A 19195-nucleotide genomic window follows, 5' to 3' on the forward strand; every position below is an offset into this window, starting at 1 on the left:
ATAAAGTAATGTATTGTGCGGGCACTACTTACAACGCGGGAAGCAGAATCCGAATAGATTGACAGGTGACCTGGCTAATGAGAAGCCCCAGCCTGGCTGCAGTTGTATTCTTACTGGCCAATGGCAGCTCGCCCACAGCCAGCAGGGCGGGGCTCTGGTGCAGCGCGTGGTAGTTGTGTCAGAGCAACAAAATTCAGAGAGGGTCTGCACACAGTCAGAAAGAAAGAGAAGGTTTTCGCCAAAGGTAGGAGCATTTTTGGGTTATTCTCCAGTGATTGTGAGTGTTATCAACGCTAAGGTCCCTTCGAAATTGGCACAGAAACATTCAGATATTGTCATATCTGCTTTTTAATGTCGGCAAAACAGTTAACGCAACGTTAATCACGGCAAACAGCGACTAACGCATCGAAATTGACATGACACTGTAACGTTACCATAGGCTGAATTAATACTCCGCCAACACGGACACGAGTTATATCATTAGCAGAGTGGGTGTTTGTTACCAGGACTCGTTTCGTTAGCCGTGATTAGCTTGCTGAGTGAGCCGAGTGGTGACTGAGCTTCAAGTTGGCTGCATTCATGGATTAATAGATTGACATCAGCGTCTGGAATCGGACGGGCAGACAGAGTAATGTTGGGTAACATTCACCACACGTTCACAAGGCAGAGATGCTGAGTGCACTTTGAGGTTACTGGGAAGATCGTATCTTAATCTTGAGATGATCACGGTCTGCAGATGTGACCCGACATGGAGACGTCAGCTCCAGCAGCTCCCCATCATCTTCAGCAGCCGCAGTCAGACTGTGCTGCAATACACTCGCTGTAGCTAACACAGTGCGGCAGAGGCCAGGTTGATCCCTCCATCAGCCCGAGACATCACCGTGACAACGAGAAAAAAGCCAAACACTTTCAACTAACACACATAATAAACCCAGAGAGAGATTTGGTACTGGCTTTGTGATTGAAATAATCAAAATGTCACCATCTCACCACGGTGAAGCTATCACTATTAGAATAACTTCTTTTTTATAAGACATTGGCAGTCGTGTTTTCAATTAAATTAAAAAAAGTACCAGAGCATAACAGCATTTTGCATACTGTACATTGCTGGCTTCACTCTAGAGATATCCTCATCGACACAATGCCCGTTAAAATGATGCTCTGGTTGTCGTTAGAGCACTTAAAACAGGAAGAACCAGATGTGTTATTTACACTTCTTTCACTTTGAACAGACAGGAAACACACAACACATAAAGTTTTCCTCTGGTAGGCTGCATTGCTTGGAAACCATCTCTTAGTCATTCTCAGCAAAGCATAGAGAAACTCAGCAGTCAGGGGTCATCCAAAGAGGAGGCCAACTCAAGTGTTTTTTTTTTTTTTCATTCATCATTGTTTGCCCAACAAAATAAAGCTTAAAAAAAGAAAGACTGGAAGGCTCAGCCACCACTACAGCCCATCAAGAGAGCATTGTTTCCTGTTAGGTTCACATCAAATCAAAATCTGTGTAATCAAAATAATGAGTGTGCAATGCACCTGTATATGACTGTTAGTTGTGGATACACTGCAGAAAGGTTCAAGCTAGTTGTTTGCCCTGTGACCGTCTTCACCATTTTAGAGGGGGTTGTGCCTGTCATGTTGAGGCAACATCACTTACATTGTGTGTCTGAGCTAATATGTTTTTTTACTTCAGAGTTTGAAAGTAAAGACCTAATTACCACCCTCTGGAAAACAATAAACATGAGCGCTTTAAATGGTGTGTTGATGACCGTTTGTATAGCACAGTCTCATTAATGCTATGTTTTTCAGATGGTTATTTCTGGAACGTTAACATTTTGCGCTGTTGCACATAACATGTTAGAATTATTCTGCTTGAGCAGCTGTACAGTAAAGAGCTTGAGGCCTGACTCCCTATTTCTGGATGGGGCAGAAGAAGGAGGGGTTGGGGGAGGGTGAGGCTGAAGTCACTGTGACTGAGTCATTGGTTTAGCTAATGATGCAATTAGAGTGCTTCACTTTGCATCTCCTGATTAGATCCTCTACTTTCACTGGCCTGCAGACAACGAAAGCTGAATTTGCTTGCCTGAGTTGCTCCAGCAGATGGATTTCAAAAGGTAATGGACAATTTGCAAGCAGTTGAGATTTCATCAAACATCAACGTCTTTTTGTGTCATCAGTAACAAATGGATGCATTTTTTCGATCTTGGCATCTCACCTAGTGCTGAATAGCTGTAGAAAAGCTGTGAACTCTAAGCATATTTAAATGTACTCTTAAGCATGATGAAACAAAATCACAACACACACACTTATACTAAACCGTTGCCAGGATATCAAAGATATATAACTTTGTGTGTATTGAACTATTTTGGTATTGCTTCTAAAGTTGTAGATTATTTGGTCTATGTATGCTTTAAATTAAAGTGATCAGTAGGAGTGTGCAACTCTTCTCTTTGGGACTTTGTTTTCCAGAAGTATGTTTTGGGGAAAAATGCTCTGAAGGCATCTACTAATGCAAAGTACAATTTGAATTGGTTTGAGTTTACTAGTAGAAAAGAATATGAAAAATGAATTCAGACTTTTATCTAGAGCATTTTCAAATGTAAAGGTTAATGAGAAATGCTGAACTCGGCTGTTCAGAGTTACACTTATCACTCTGTTATGAGGTTGTCAGCAGCACTGTTCTCGTAATTAGTATTTCCATAAACAAAGTGGCCCTCAGGGCTATGTGAAGACAAGCACCATCTGTAAATCTAAATCTTCATGCATATTGGCTTCATTCAATTTAATTTGGCAACTTCCAGATTTGATTGATACACGTTAAACATTGGCTGCTCTCTGCATTGTTTGTCATTAGGTCAAGTAGAATTTGCAGAAGTAAGCAGGACTAACCTATAAAACAGGATCCTAAATCAAAACAGGTAGAGTATTCCCGTATTCAGCTTGTCTGTTTATATGAAATAACTGTATTTGTTTGTCTGCTCCACGTTAGTCGAGGTGAGCAAATACAGTAGCCAATGTCACGCAGTCCCATGATGACCTGCTAGCTGTGCCACATCCACTGTTTGCTACCACTGATGCTCCTGCAGTCCTTGAATAACTGGTATCACATAATTTATGTACTGTGCTTTTTAAGAAGAAAAAAAGAAGTTGTTTTGTGTAGTGTTATTAGATTTGATTGTTTTTTTGGAAGTGTTTCTAAAAGAGACTCAATTGTGTTTAAGAGCGCTGTATTGATTGATATGTGAAGAGGTTTGGGCTCAGCTGCTTTTACAAGTGTCCCGTATCATGGCATTTTTAAGATAAAAAATAATGATTAATCGATAATTGATCGATAATTTTCCCGATGATCGATCAAGAAAATGTATTCAAATGCCCATCCCTAGTGTTGTCAGTGTGAGTAATCAATACTGCACCTTTTTACAGTCTCATCAGCATCTCAGTAAGGATTGTGAGGCTTTCTGGGCTGAACAAGAAGTTACAGGTCAATTCCTCAGAGGCTGTAATTTTGTTTACTTATTAGCCGTCACTTTCTCTGTTCACTGTGTGGTAATTCCAGTGAGGATTGACAGTGACTGGAGTACTAAAAGCCTAATGGCCATCCCTTGAGCAATACCCAAAGGACCCGAGAGTCAGATCAGCATGGGGCTGCAAGAATAACTGTTAGCAAGTATTAAGTCTAGTAAATAGAGTGACGACAATTTTGCAGACCAGGTTTGTAATTTTGGTATTATTTGTGGTGTTTTTGTTTGAAGAGGTAAAATTTGTAGCAGTAAAATAGTGTGCCATCTCTATTTAGACCCATATATTGGACATATTATACTTTTCTTTAATGACCCCAAGAAAATCTCTAATCAAACTGAAGCTTAGACAGTGATTATTTCCACCAAAGGTTGCACAAGTAACATACAAAATATTAGTCAACTCTCAATCTTAATGATGGCTATTCCATCACACTGATTTAATATGATGATGATTCATTTGTTAATTGTGTGTAAGTGTGTATTTTGAAGTATTCAAAAAACCAATTACTAAAACAATTACTAGGCAGTTTTAAATAAAGTTAATATGAAAAAAAGTTCTTAATAGTTCTAAAAACAGGATGAATAAAACGAGTATATATCTTTTGATTTACAAAAAGATCTGTACTTGAAGGAAAAGTGTGAGGGTCAGCATCTTACAGGGATGTTCGTTGTAGGACCAATGCACTAAATGTTCATCAATAAATCAATATATAGGGGAATCGATAGAGCAGTGTTTTGTTTTGTTTTTTCGTTGTCAGCATCATGTTGTGCCAATCATCAACTATTGATGGGCAAGTTGCACTGATTACAGTATTTTAGTTGGCCCATGAATTAGTTTTATATATGTTTGAAAGTCTTAATATTGCATAATCATATTTCAAAATATAGTCTGCCTCCGAGCTTTTATCTTCATGTTATTAGTTAGTGTAGTTTTGTGTTATGTAGCAAATAGGGCCCCACAGTCATAGATTTTGGATACCTAAATATTGTAACCTTGCAAGTGAATGAGTTTTCCACAACACGTTCATCCAAAGTTTCATAATAAAAAGCTTAAGATATGAAGGGTGTCTGTCCTCTCACATGCTAGAAAGGCTTTTAATTTGAAATGGATACAAGAAGTGTTTAGTTTGTATAAACTGTGTAGTGCAGTTGTTTTTATAAATAGACAGCAGTTTGCTGTTAATATAAACTCAATGCTTCCTGTCTCTAACTCAAAAACATATCAAATATGACCAATTATACTCATCAAACTAAAGAAAGTATTAGAAATAAAGGTGGTCTGTCTTGAAGCTGGTCAGATTAAATCTCTAGGAGGAGTTTGTTCAAATACGATGCCAAAATCGCAAATACATTTCAAAATGGCTGACTTCCTGTTGGAGTTAGGGTATGGGTCCAAGAGACTTTTTTTTGCGTCTTTCCACGATACATATGTGTACCGAATTTCACTTGTCTATGTCAATCTGAGTCGAGGGGCTCAATTCTTTTTTTTCTATGGGGCGCTATTGCATCCAGTAGGTGGCGCTATGGAGCTGACACAGTATTGATGCATAGACGTGTTTAGGGCGGGACCCTCTACATGCGTGATTAATTTGATGTAGATCGGACGATGTCTGTGGGAGTTATAAGGACTTCCTGCTTTTTGGCGAAGGAAATTGTCGGCACCGTCATGCCCAAACCTAATCCCTAATCAGAAAGTTTTTGATAACTTTTCACCTCCAATGTCTCAAGATGTTTCTGAGTGAATTTGAAGTCGGCCGGATTAAATCCCCAGGACAAGTTTGTTAAAGTACGAGGAAATCACCAAAATCGCACATATTTTTCAAAATGGCCAACTTCCTGTTGGAGTAGACATTTTTGTGCATCTGGACATGATACAAATTTCGTTCAAGTACGTCAATTTTTAACATTTTTATATTTGTTAGGGGACGCTATTGAGCCATTTTGCGACAGCCATTTTGGCGAACCATAAAATATCACATTTTTCACCGGGTCTGATGTGCGTGCAAATTTTCATGAGTTTTGGGGCACATTTAGGCTGTCAAAAAGGCGTTTGTTTTGACAGAATGATGATGATAATCAGTACAATTACAATAGGGCCTTCGCACTGTTTAGTGCTTGGGCCTTAACTACTGGCTTCTGTTGATACAGTAGGTGGACCTGGAGCACTGTGGGTTACAATTAACAGTAACAGAAATTAATCAGGGTTTACGTTGCTGATACTCATCCTTTTAAAAGTAACTGAATCAGCCCGGATAATGACCCAATGAGTGTATTGGCCCACTTTAATTTGTGTTGATTATCTCGCCATCTAACTCATGACCTTGAGCAGGCATAGATAAGATAGATAAAGATAAACTTTAATATCCCAAGGGAAATTTGTCTTGGGCAAAAGTGCTACACAGAGCTGCAGTCAAGCAAAACATGACAATACAATACATAGTTAAAATAATACATAAGTGACAATGCAGAGGTGCAGTAATGAAAAAACCTGCTGCACACAGCTGTAACACAAAATACACTAGAATTTATAAATAGTTGAGAAAAAAAGTATGGAGGTCTCTTTGTAGACAGTTTCTGCAGCCCCAACCCTTACTTCTCTATGGCAGCAGTAAATTATGGGTTAACATAAATGGATCAATAGTTTTTTAAACTACCCTAGCTGGTAGTCACTAAAGCTCCAGGCATGATCACCTTTCCTTTGTGCAGCTGTCTTTATAAACATGGAGTTACTGTACAGCTGTAACAGTTTTGAGGGCCATGTTTGGGAATATATTTATGGAAGTCTGTGGATTAAACATTGGCTACTGTAGCAGTTCATGATCATGTAACAGTTTCCTTTGTTGTCCCTCAGTTGCAGATGGTTCAGAGTCAGTGATTTATTTTATCCATTTCATAAAAGGCAACATTTTAAATGCTTTAGGTTTATTATTGTCCGGGAGCATTGAATTGACTCCATGAGGTTTGCCTTCCAACTCTCAGAGAGTTCTTGGAAGGTGTACATTATTGTTTGGGTGTTGGTTACACTTTCCTGCTGTGGCTCCATCAGACTGTCTGGCAAACACCCTGCTACGCTCGGTGTCATATTGGAGAGGAGCAAGCTTGGCTGGAAGAATAAGTTGGAGATGCCGTGACTGGGCTTAAGCTCCGAGAGAAAGGCCAGAGAGACAGTGGTGCGCAACAGTGAAGCAATAGCTGTCCCCTCAGGCTCGGGGCACCACACACACAAACACGTACACGTGCAGGGTGAGGCAAATCCATTAACACAAATATAAAGGAAACTGATCTGAACACCACACTGACAACAAACATTAACTAAGGAGGTAGAGCACATCTAAGAGTATTGCTTCTTGGAAGTCAAAAATGCTCCGAAATAGGGTTGCAACCAGGCGGGGAGTTTCGGTCCTCTGAAATGAGGCCAACGCGGAAGTAACTTAGAACTGCTTTCTAGCAAAAGGCCACCAGGGGGCGAACGTTTTGGTGTCAAAAGGACTTCCGTCTGTTGGTTCAACATTAATATACATCGTTGTAAATGTGTGCGGGAATTTCCCACATTATAAGTGTTGGATTTGCGGGAAATTGTGCACAATACCCACAATCCCGTGCTGAAATTCAGGCCCTGCAATCAATATGAGTGCAAAATATTCAAAAATCTTAAAATTTGAGGGGCTAAAAAAGAAAGCAATTTGTACAAAACAAGGTCTAAAAGTAAAGACAATGACAAATGAATATGAACACTAATACTCACACAGAATGCATCTACATAACCATGGCAACACGCTGCACCCAGAGCCATATAGACCTCTGGTTGCAACTGTTGTGGTTATGAAACGGTGGATAAGTTGATGTGATCATGTAACCCCGCGAAACAACTCGTTTCACTGCCATGGCTTCATTCAACTGTCATATCATGATATTTGGACAGTCGAGATAGAAGAGCCACACAATTACATTACTTTATCCCAGTCTAAGTTAGCAAGCAGCTAACCGGAAGTTAGCTTCCCAACCTGCAGACGTACTGGACAGTCGGCAGATTCTCAAGATTTAAAATCTCCTTATGTGAACTACACATAGATTTAGTGATAGGCTTAATCAACGTTGTGTGAACTCATTTGACAAGGGCTTAAATGTAACGGAGGTTCATTTATATGTAAAAGTCCAACACTGCAGTGTGAAGAGCAGGTAACACAGAAAGTCATGTGGCCCCCCCAAGCAGTTGTGGACCTAAACAACCGCATAGACCTTTTATGCCACGGGCCGGCCCTGCCACCACTTTTAATAATTGATTTTTATTGATTTATTGATTTGTTGTTGCAGCTCTATTCCTGTCTGTCTAATGATACAATTTGAAACTGACTGAAACTGAAACCGTTATGAAAAACAAAAACTGTGCTACATATAGTTTAAATGTGAATTCAAACACTAACTCTTTGATACACTGATACTAGATGAGTATTTTCTTGGCTTTGTCTAGTTAGAAATGCATGGTGGGACTTGGGCTCTGTCCCACTCACTAGGCATCATCGCAGAGCCCAACTACCTGCTCAACCACCTGTTCAGTTACCTGATGCCCAGAGCAACATGTACCGAAAAAACTATTTGGCCAAATCTGGATGTCCTTGCACTCATCATCAACCGCCTACAAACAGGAAGGTAGTAGTAGGCCGACCGATACTGGGGCAATGCAGTACCGATATTAAGGAGTAAAAAAATGCCAATATTGATAAGCACTGATTATTTGCAGTGATCCCTTAAATGTGGCTATCAAACACTTGTGACAAAGATATGTAATATTTACAGTTTAAGAATAAACTTTATTGTTTAAAGTGAAAGTAAAGTTAACCTTAAATTTAGAAAATGTATAGAAAATGCTGCTATTATATCTTTAAAAAAAAGCACATATCGGACAGCATAGTCACTGATATTGATATATCTGTGATAGGCCAATATTTGCTGATAATGTCGGTTGACCAATATATCAGTTGGGCTTAACTTAGTAGTAATAACTGACACAAATACCAAAAAAAATTATTGTACTTCTTCTTCCTTCTCCATTCACTTTGCCTTTGACTTGCTCTCACTCTTTCTCTTTTCTCGTGAGTAGTGAGTAGGTCTTTTGTTTAACATCAATAACATTAAGTGACATTTCTATCCCTGCTTTTTTAAGGAGCAGTGGTTTTTAATAGCACATTGATTTTTGCTAGGATTACTTTCAAATTCAATCAGTAAGGTGGGGTCAGTTTCATGGATATATTAAGTCATTGGTCAGAGGGCAACGTGATTGCTTTAAATCCTGTATTCAAACTGTGTTTAGTGAGTGGTTTGGGCACCTTAAGTATACAACGGAGCATTAACTTTGATGTACAGTTGTAATAGCTTCTTTTCCCTATAAGGAAACTACTCCCCCTCCAAGCATCAAGGTGAGAGTGCCAGTGGTCCCTCATAGGGGTTTATGGCTTGCTCAAAGACACTTCAGCGTGCAGTATAATTTACTGGAGCCTTGAACAAGGTTTTGCCCTAGTTGCAGGCTAGATTCCTCACCATCAGAGGCATCAGATTTAGGGTGTTTTTCCTCCAGGATTTGCATAGTGCTTGGTAACATCACGTCTTCCACCCCTGGCTATAGCTGGCTGGCTCGCTGAGTCGTGTTCACTCGCTTTGCAGCCAATCAACTTTTAAAATGAACACATATGCTCCTTGCTTGTTTTCCCCTGGCCCACCCTTCTTCTGTTTCACCATTTACAGCACACTCTGATTCACTGGATGCATGCTTTCTTGAATGCTGACAGTGCAAAGGGAGGTGGGTGTGTGCACGTGTGCGCATGTTTTTGTGTGTGTGTGTATAAAGAGAAGAGGGAGGGGCATTTCCTTTTAATGCATCTCCTCTCCTCAGTGACTCTCAAGCTCACACATTTATTCTGTCTCTTCTCTCTGTCTCGTTCTTTCTTTCTCGTCATTCCTTGTCCTTGTTCTGTCTGTCTTGTGTCACTTTCTTTTTCTCGTCTTTCCGTATTTCTGTCGTTTCTCATGTCAGACGTACATCCTCATCTAACTCTGGCACATAATCACACAAGATCATACGTTCACTAGAGTTGTATCATTCCTCCTCCCTCTCCTCCCTCTCCTCCTCTCTCCATTTTTCCTGCTCAGTCTTTTTGGATTTTTGGCTGCTGCTCCTCCATCATAGGCACTGTGTTTTCCATTTACTCCCCGGTTCTGTTCACTGCGTCAGGAATCAGCTGCAGACTGAGGTGGGTGTTTCAAGAGCATCATTGCTAGGTCTGAGACTCTTCATCTCTCTCTCTCTCTCCCTCTCTCACACCTCTCTCTTCCTGCTTCTCCTCTCACTTTGTTCTGTCAGTGAGAGTCCGGGTGATCGGGAGAGGGAATGCCATGCAATCTGTATGCTGCAGCATTTAAAATTGTCACACTATGCTAGCGAGGTAGCATATCTACCTCTTGAGATCGCTCTGTCTCTAGCTGCTGCTGCATTGAAAACTGTCTTTGCATACCTTATTATGCTGTGTTCTGCTCTCTCTCTCTCTCTATTCTGTCTCTGCTCCATTACTCTCCTCTGTCGGGATGTCTTTCATGTTTTATGCATGCCCTGTCTCTCTAAATTCTTGCCCTAACCACTAAAATAGCCAGGATGGGTTCAGGCTTGCACAAAAACACCCATACTTCCATTTACGCATTCACCTTACCTGCCCCACTGCTGCTGCTGCAGATCCATCTGTTGCAGTTTCCACAGCCAGCAGCACCCTGAAGCGAGGCTTTAACTGTTGTGATGTGTGTTGCTGAGAGGTTGCGACAGTCATCTGTGCCGGGCCGAATGTGTTACCCATGTAATTTAAATGTGTTTACGTGTCAGGGACCATGCTGGGGCTGATTGTTGTGGGCCAGCATCTCCACATGCCTGTGTGTGTTTCTACATGTGTGTGTTCATGTGCACTGTTGTATACAGTATGTGTGTGTAGCCGCCCATGGGCTCTGGTCCAAAGAGAAAGCAGTGGAGAGGCAGCAGGCTGCAGGGGTTCAGTTTGGTGCAGTAAGCTGTTGAATGCTCTATAACAAGCAGAAAAAAGGCAGATTCGTGCGCTGGTGTCTCCTCTCGCTGGGCTGCATCTATATTTCAGAACAGTATGTCTTTTTCTCTAATGTCTCCCTCTGAGTGTGTCCTTGTATACCTTAACACATTTTGCTTGCTGTTGTTTGTACTTACCTATAACTTGTATTTTCAACAAATTTAATTCAATTCAAAACACTTTATTTGTCCCCAAGGGGCAAATAAGCTTATTAGTTAGATTAGTAATAAGGTCCCTCATTATCATGTATGCTATTTTGTATTTTACAGAAAAGCACCAACAAACAATACTACTAACAATATTTCAAAGAAAATGCCTTTAAAGAACTACTTGACATCCTATGGCAGCAGGAATGACCATGCTTTTAAGTGTTATCCCTAATACTTGTTATGCTAGAAACAAAGGAGATACTGCTTTTCTGATGTTGCAATTCTGTTGGTCCTACTGATTTTAAAGTGGACCATAGAGACATTTTGTGGGCTATAACTATAACAAAAGCTTATAATAGGATAGCACTCAGATAAATTGATTTCTGTGTGCTTGCTCGGTATAGTTTATGACATTGATGGAAAGGGCATGACACACAAAGCATTATTTATAACATTCAACTTTCTGGGTGGTATATCAGTAAAAGTTGTAACAGTTTCTGTATACTGGCTGTGCATGTCAAGCATGATGTGTGGCTTTATCTGTCAATATCTGGATTTGTTTGCGTTCAGAAGCCTTTGTCAGAGCTCACACATTAAATATGCACTTAATGTACAAACATAAGGCCCAGCTGAAGCACAAGCTGTGTTGCAGCCAGTGTAGACGGCTCTGTCAAATGAACGACTGACAAGCGTAACTGAAACGCATCAGCTGCTGCTTAATGCTCAAGATCTGCAGTGGATAGTTGAAAGGCTGACACCGGCCACTGGCATCATTTTGACATGTCACTGAGCCCTATCACTAACATAGGTCGTGACTTGCTGCGGTTTTTACAGCTTGGTCTGCTGGCTGCTTCAGTGGGGGTGTTTCCTGATCTGAGCTCAGTAATCATTCTGCAGTTGAGATTTAGCAGCTTGTCTAACTTCATTAGCCGTGTTTTGGAAATCCCAACAGGCACATAGGCATACTCAGCTGCTGAACACATAGGAATTCTGTGAATCTAGCGTATATTTGTTCAGCAGGTGCATTTTCCTCCTCCTTATTGAATTGAATGAGATGTTGCTGTTATGATGATAATGTCCAATTATTTAAGAATGCTGCAGTAAAGAAAAAACGTTCACATGCATTGCCGTATAAAGCAAGCTTTCAGAGTTTACAAGGTGTACCTGAATACACCATGAAATGCACCTCGTTTTCACAGTCTATGTTCGGCGCTTTACAAAGCGATGTAGATGCACAGTCGATCTTTAAGTGTTCATGTTTTTAAGTGAAGATACCGTGACCACACCTCTAAAGTGCGGATGGTGTGATATGACTGCAGGGTAAAAACTCAGAGCAAGCGTTTTGTGTGTGCAGCGGGGGGAGAACGAGTCAGTGCAGGTGCATCTGCGTCCGTTTAGGAGTATGTTGGAGAGAGTGAGGGAGAGCGGGGTGCGCAGTGTCAAAAATAGAACATCTATTTGTGGCGGGCAAAGTTTTATTACAAATAAATGAATGTATGGGAAAGCCTCTATTATTTATAGCAAGTGCTACACTGGGCTGAAAGTTTTCTAATTGTCGGGTTGCACTTTAATTCTAACGTACATTATTAAAGACCTTGGAAACATATTTCCTCTATCAGCATCCTTTGTACAAACGAGTCAAACATCAACACAGTTTTCTGCTAAAGTAGTTTTGGTTGTTTAACGTAATGTTTCGATCAGTGCTATTTTGTCTGTGCTTTTCTCACTGGGTTAAACTGGGCAGGATGTATGGTTAATATACTGTTTGCATGTTGTGTCCACATTATTTCAACTCTGTCCAAGAGCTTTTCTCCTGTAATGACACATCATTTTGATGTTTGAAATGTACATTAACAATCCAGCTGGTCACAGACAGGAAACTCAGCTTTCTTAGTGGTTATGAGGTGAATACATTTGCACCAGTGAACAGCAGTTGCAAACTTTTAAGCACATTTTGTATTAGTTTTACTTGGCTGGAATTTCGGTGACTCCTTGGATCTCAATGAAGATGATTTACTGTGTATTTTTTCCAGTTTGACCACTTTCCCTGCAGCTATGGCACTGTTGTCATTTACAGTCATGCTCTTAGTGTCTCAGATAAGACGGACAGCTGTAGCTTAGTTCCAGTTGTGGTGGATCAACCTAATGTGATTACAGAGGAAGACGGGCTCTTCTGCTTTACAATTGGTCATTCCCATGAGATGTAACGCTCCATCAGAGCAGACCCTTTTTTACGAGGGTGAAGTTTTGCTCTCATGATCTCTATATCCTTGTGTTGTGATGTTAAGGTTGTCTTAAGACATTTACACAGGATAGTGATGTTAGATTCACAAGTCTTTAGTGACCAATCCTGTCTACTGTGATTACCACGCTATTGCTCCATGGCAGGTAGCCTATTGCGTGTCCTCAGAACTTAATAAATCACTATAATGAAAGAAAATGACTCCAGAAATATTCCCATACAATGCTGGATAATGATAATAACAGTCTTTATCGACCAATAAAAACCTTGACCTACAGCCTTTAGTGTGATTAAAATCACCATGCTCTTAGTTCAAGCACAGTTCTTTGACTTGTTCAAGTTTGATGGGCACGAGTTGAATTTGACCATATGATTTGGAGTACTTAATAAATATGATAACATATCAATAGTGAGATGGTACAATTACTGCAATGTCACCCCTCCTCCATTAGTTTCAGTGGTAACACATGTCTATATAAGCAACAATAATACATCAAAGTCAATTTAAAATTTTGAAGCGTACGCATCAACCGTTGTGTATTTGTGTGTAATCTTTAGGGCTGCCCCTAATGTTGACCAAACTGTTGAGTCTGTGAGAAGAGTTGTAGTCGAAGAAGTCGAGCCACTCGATGCAAGTTAAGATTGAACTAAGGAATGAGGAACAAATTAAGAGCCGTATTTTGAATAGAATCTGGTGTCACTGTTTACTTCTCTGTGCTGAAGTACTGGATTCAGTGTCTGCACTAGGAGGACTAGTACTGGACCAGCCAGGCCGAGTGGCTTGAACTAATGACTAGTCAACTAGAAAAATCTTCGTTTTTTTGGCAGCCCTAGTAATCTTTTCGTTTTGTTTGAAATATCTGTTTGAACTGTGTGCTCTGATTTCGAAAAAAAAAAAAAAATCCTCTCTTTTTCTGCACCACCTCTCACCTGAGTGTTTGCTGCCATTGAAACATTTCCCAGCTGGGAAACGTTCACGTGGTTTTATGTTTTTACCCAACAGTGCAATGTTTATTCTAATTTTGCCTTCCCCATTTATATCATTGATAGAAGACTACTTCTCAGGAGCACCTCTCTGTGTCCTGTGATCTCTGATCGTACACAGATTCATTGCGATCATCATGATACATCGTGCTAGGTTCATTTTTTCGGGGTCTCTGTGTAAGTAATGTTTCCCATCTAATGTGCATGTGTCAGAGGTGATTTGTGAGTGTAGTACGTGTCCAAACTGTCATAACAACCAACACAGTGTCAACAGCCCCTGTGAATTACGACAAACACGCTACAGATGTGGATAAGAATATACTGTTGTGGTTGACGGGTGTATGTGACTTATGACACGTTGTGGTGTTGCTGACTGATGAGTTACATGAGTCATTACTGTATTTGCAGCATTACTTAACATTGATTAGACCGCCTCAGTCTGAAGCTTTAGTACTGTGTGGGATTTTTTTGTGCTACATTAGTAAAAACCCAGTATTATCTTGCCTGTTTAGCACACTCACTGACTTGCACCCAAAATGTGCTAATTGTTCATTTCAGAACAACATGATGCACCTTAGGCTAACTCACTTTTCTTTAGTTCAGTGTGATATTCACAAAATAATGGTGTGTGTGTGTGCGTGTGTGCGCTCTGTGTCCCAGTCTGTGAGACATTACTGGAAGTGTTAGGAGAACAGATGCCTTGGATGGTGTCATTGCCTGCTCTTTTTTCTGTACGTGCATCCCTCACCCAGACCCAGCCAGGCAATGCCTGTTTTGCCCCAGGGTCCTCCAGTTGGCCGCAGCACATGAGGGATGGGCCTGCTACTGACTATAAATGGCTTCAGCCTATCTCTATTAGGTACCTTCAAAATAGATTGAGTAAATGGTTCAGGAAAATGAGCTGAAAGGAATCTAAGGCTGTTTTTAATTATAATCACACGAGACAAGATGACAGAACATGAGTGGGCACAAATTATACGGAATAAGATCAAGCACACATTAGCAAAGTTGCATTATTGGTATAAACAAATCTTGAACGCAGATAAATGAAATCATATCCCACTGTTGGAGATCTGACAGTCCTAGTGTGTGTCTGTGCCACAGTGAGAGTGAAGGGCTGGCTGACCTCGCACAAAACTCTCGTGCGGGGGGCTTGATGGAAAAGCAGAACAGCAAATAATACACTAGGAGGGTAGACAAACCTGCTAATGGGCACTTTAACAACTTATTTGTCCAGGATTGGCATTTTTGCCTTAATTGGACAGTGGGTCAGTGAAGAGGGAGACAGGAAAAAGGGAAGAGAGATATGACATACATCAAAGGTCTCTTGCTGGAATTGAACCAGGGACATTGTGGCCATGTGTGATGCGCAGTAATCATTCAGCTCCAATTCATGTTGGATGTCTGTACCTTTACACTAGCTCTTTAGGTAGCACAACAGTTACTTTTGAACTGAAATGCTCCCAAAACTTCAATGGTTGGTTCTTGTTGTGACATTGATTTTTGTCACAACAAAAGTGCTAAGCTGCTGTGTGATACACAAAGCTTTGAGGCAGATGATTTGAATCAGAGATCTCTTTTTTGAGGTATGGATTCATTCAGGTGGTTTCCATCCAGTTCAAATGATTTTGTGATGGTACATTGACATTGCTAACATGTTCATCTCATCTCAAATGTGTAATTTAGGAAATGTGAGGAAATTTGGCTCAAAACTGAAGTCACTGTCATGTTTCAGGACACTTTATCCTGCAGAAAGTAGCCAAGGAGTGGTGAACCCATTCAGCAAGGATATTTATGTAAGCTGTTGTGTTCAAACAACATTTGATACTAAGCGGCCTAATTCTTGCCAAGAATATATTCTCAGCCCCCATATCAGCCTGGGCTCATGACACCAGGCTTAGCGGATACACGCTGTTGATGCCAAACTGTGTGTCATCAAAATGTCACACCACAACCTGCAAGACTGTTGGACAGGTTGACGTTTTTCCACTTTTTTGTCATGCAGGCTTTGGTGGTGACATGGCCTCCTGTAACACTGTTAGCTGACAGGAGTGAAGCCCAGCATGGTCATTGCCACTGAGTCCCAATTTCTTCAGTTTTTGAGATGTCACTGTTATATGATGCAGTGTAGAACAGCAATGTCGATTAATTGATTAGTCGATTAATAGAAAATGTATTTTATGACGGTAAACTAGGGCTGGGCAATAAATTGATATTATATTCATATTGTGATATTTTATAGATATCGTGTTTTGAATATCGTAATATGGTGATATGGAATAAGTGTTGTCTTTTCCTGCTTTTAAAGGCTGCATTACAGTAAAAGAGTAATTTTCCGAGTTTAACATCCGAGTAATTTTCCGAGTTCTAAAATCTTGTTTTATCCAATTATACATTATATCCACAGTACTGATGATTGTTTATCAAAAATCTTATTGTGTAAATATTTTGTGAAAAAACAGATAATCATCCCTATAGTATTGTCAAAATATTGACATTGAAGTATTTGGTCAAAAATATTGTGACATGTGATTCTGCCAATATCGCCCAGCTCTACAGTAAACTCAATGTGTTTGGGTTTTGATATGTTGGTTGGGACAAAACAAGACATTTTAGGATACATATTGGGAATTTTCATTTGTTTGAAAATGCCAAACCATTTTCAGAGGGTCTTTATAGACTCAAGTGCAGCTGGAACAGTTTGATACATCACATAATTGAATCATAAAAATGTGTTGCACAGACAGGCAGGGTTTTCTTCCTATATTTAAACTTATTCATATGTAACCATTGTGTGTATTATCAATGTTATTTGCATAAATGGTAATTTGTGCTTTGTATAATCATGTGGTCACAAACTCTGCCTCTTATCATCTTTGAGTGTAACAGAGAAATACTTAAAAAGGAAATTTGAATATTCACTAATGAGAGAGATGAAGCAGATATTTTTAGAGAATAATTGAATAAATACTGTATTAAGAAGGTACATTATTCAGTAAAGAACGTGTTGTGGCAGAGTTATGGTGATATGTACAGGGAAGGGCTACTTAAAACAGATTGAGAGACAGATGGATAAAACTGTAGGAGGCAGAGAGACGGTCTACTGGAGGCACATACCAACATTGAGATAAGTGAAGTGAGGTAAAGGGTTCACATGAGACGTTATTTTCAAACCGAAATAGACAAGATGTTTGGTGGAGGTCTGTTAAGGTCGTTGCACATGAATGTGCTGAAGACTCGTCTTGAGCCTCACCCCAGAGCTTCACTCTCAGGTAATATCCACCCATTTAACTACCAGGAACTCATACATTCTTACTGTATGTCAAGAAAGGAGAGCAAAGTAATAATTTATTTTTCTTAACAATTCATGTATTGTGCTAGTTATTTTTTCTATGAAAAGATTTATTGTTTTGTTTAATAATGACTAAATACCTGTCCAAGGTTTCCATAGTCAAGGTCATGTCTACAAACTACTTTATCTAGTCTGGTCAACAGTCCAAAAACCTAAAAGTGGTCAACATACAGTCATATGAAACATAGAAAAACCCCTTGCATCACATATTTGCAGTACCACTTAAAATCATGATAAAAGCTGTCATCATTGGGCAGTCTAGATTTGGTTAAGACGCATTACATCTACTGTCACTATCAAATAGGGAAAAAATGCCCCAAAAAACATAAAGACTGGTGACTGCACAACAACAGTATGGGAACAGCAGCTCTGTGGCTTGCACAGCACAGACATACAGCAGGGTTCAATAGTGTGAATCTTGATTGGTGTCAGACATTTGGACCCTACTGTAAATAAAATGTTGAACAGGCCAGATAAACTGAGTGACAATGAAAAACAAAAATGTTTAGCAATGGGCAGATGTTAAATGTCTTGATTAAAATAGTCACACTTACGACCCCTGAGAAAATGTTATAGTAATAGAATAAGTATTACAGTAATAGGATAACATTTGACCTTAGATAAATGTACACATTCAGTGTTACAACACTGCTGCGAGCAGTGTTTCACGGCTTCTCAGTCCTACACGTTGGCTGCTGTTAGCCTCTGAGTTTTTCAAGGTTAATGTAACAGTACAGATGGCACGTTCATTCACCGTAACACCTGGACATTGCACTGACATACGGGATCAGGACAAGTACTATTACCTTAACACACATAGAAGCCCTCTATTTGAGTGTAGCAGTTGTTGCCTCAGGCACACAGAAATCAGGAAACAAACCCTTGAACTTCCACAATGATTGTCTCTGACACAGATTACGGGCAGGCCATCAGCATATATGTGGCTATACATAAAAAGCATGACGTTAACCATTTATGTTTCAGGAAACCTGGTGCTATTCTCAATCTTGACCGCACAAGTACAAAGGGGTTGTGTCTGATGTAATCCAAGTGTGTGTTTTTGTTTGCATAGAAAAAGAGAGCAAGAGATGGACAATGAGTGTCAACCTTCCTTCTGTTTCCCTATAGAAACTCGCATGGCCACTATGTTATAGCATGCTTAGATAGATCCATACACCATATACTACCATATACAGTCATTGTGTGGGCACTTGCATGTGGCCATTAAGTTCGTCCTACTTTCAATGGAAGGCTCTGTGTTTTTCATATGCTTGCTGCACTGCAGCTCCCTGTTGGTACGTGGATTCTTTTTGAAGGCAATCCCCACTTTGATTACACACAGAAAAAACAGCTAGTTACCAGCTGTTTGAGATAGAGATAGGAGTTGTGTGTTTACAAAAGGTCTATTCAGTAATACCGCGTGGAAAGTAACTTTATTAAGCAGTTATTTGCAGTGCCCTCTGGAATACAAATACTAGAGTCACAAAGACAAGTGAATGGTGTTTTCACTCTGGAGCCATTAAGTACGAGCGTTTTGTTATAAAAGAGCAGCTGCATGTGTCCTGATGTGGTGTGTGTGTGTGTGAAAAGTGACCCTGCCAAATAGCTGCTGTAGTATGAATTTTTTATCTTTACTGGTAACTGCCATGAAAAATATAATTTAAATTTGATCTACTATGCTAATTTCCAGTTTATATTTTATTCTGCATGATTGACAGTTCAAAAAACTCCTTACTTGTCTTACACTGGTCCTTAATGCAGACACTTAGTTAAGCCAACAAGCAGTCTTGTGTCTTTTTAAGGCCCCCATCCACATGAGCCCACTTTGTTCTGATTGGCCACCTTGCAGAAGCCTGCCGAGGGGCTTC

General features: G+C 40.0%; 1 protein-coding gene across 1 annotated transcript in view; it reads left to right on the plus strand.

The window, feature by feature from the left end:
• Positions 1-196: 196 nt before the first annotated feature.
• Positions 197-19195, plus strand: part of kcnab2a (potassium voltage-gated channel subfamily A regulatory beta subunit 2a) — an 88934-nt gene continuing 69935 nt past the window's right edge. The window contains exon 1 of the mRNA XM_053316446.1: positions 197-244. The gene's annotated coding sequence lies outside the window, so the exon portion shown is untranslated. The remainder of the gene's footprint in view (positions 245-19195) is intronic.

This window comes from Scomber japonicus, chromosome 3 (genome assembly GCF_027409825.1).
Source record: "Scomber japonicus isolate fScoJap1 chromosome 3, fScoJap1.pri, whole genome shotgun sequence".
In the NCBI taxonomy this organism is placed as follows: domain Eukaryota; kingdom Metazoa; phylum Chordata; class Actinopteri; order Scombriformes; family Scombridae; genus Scomber; species Scomber japonicus.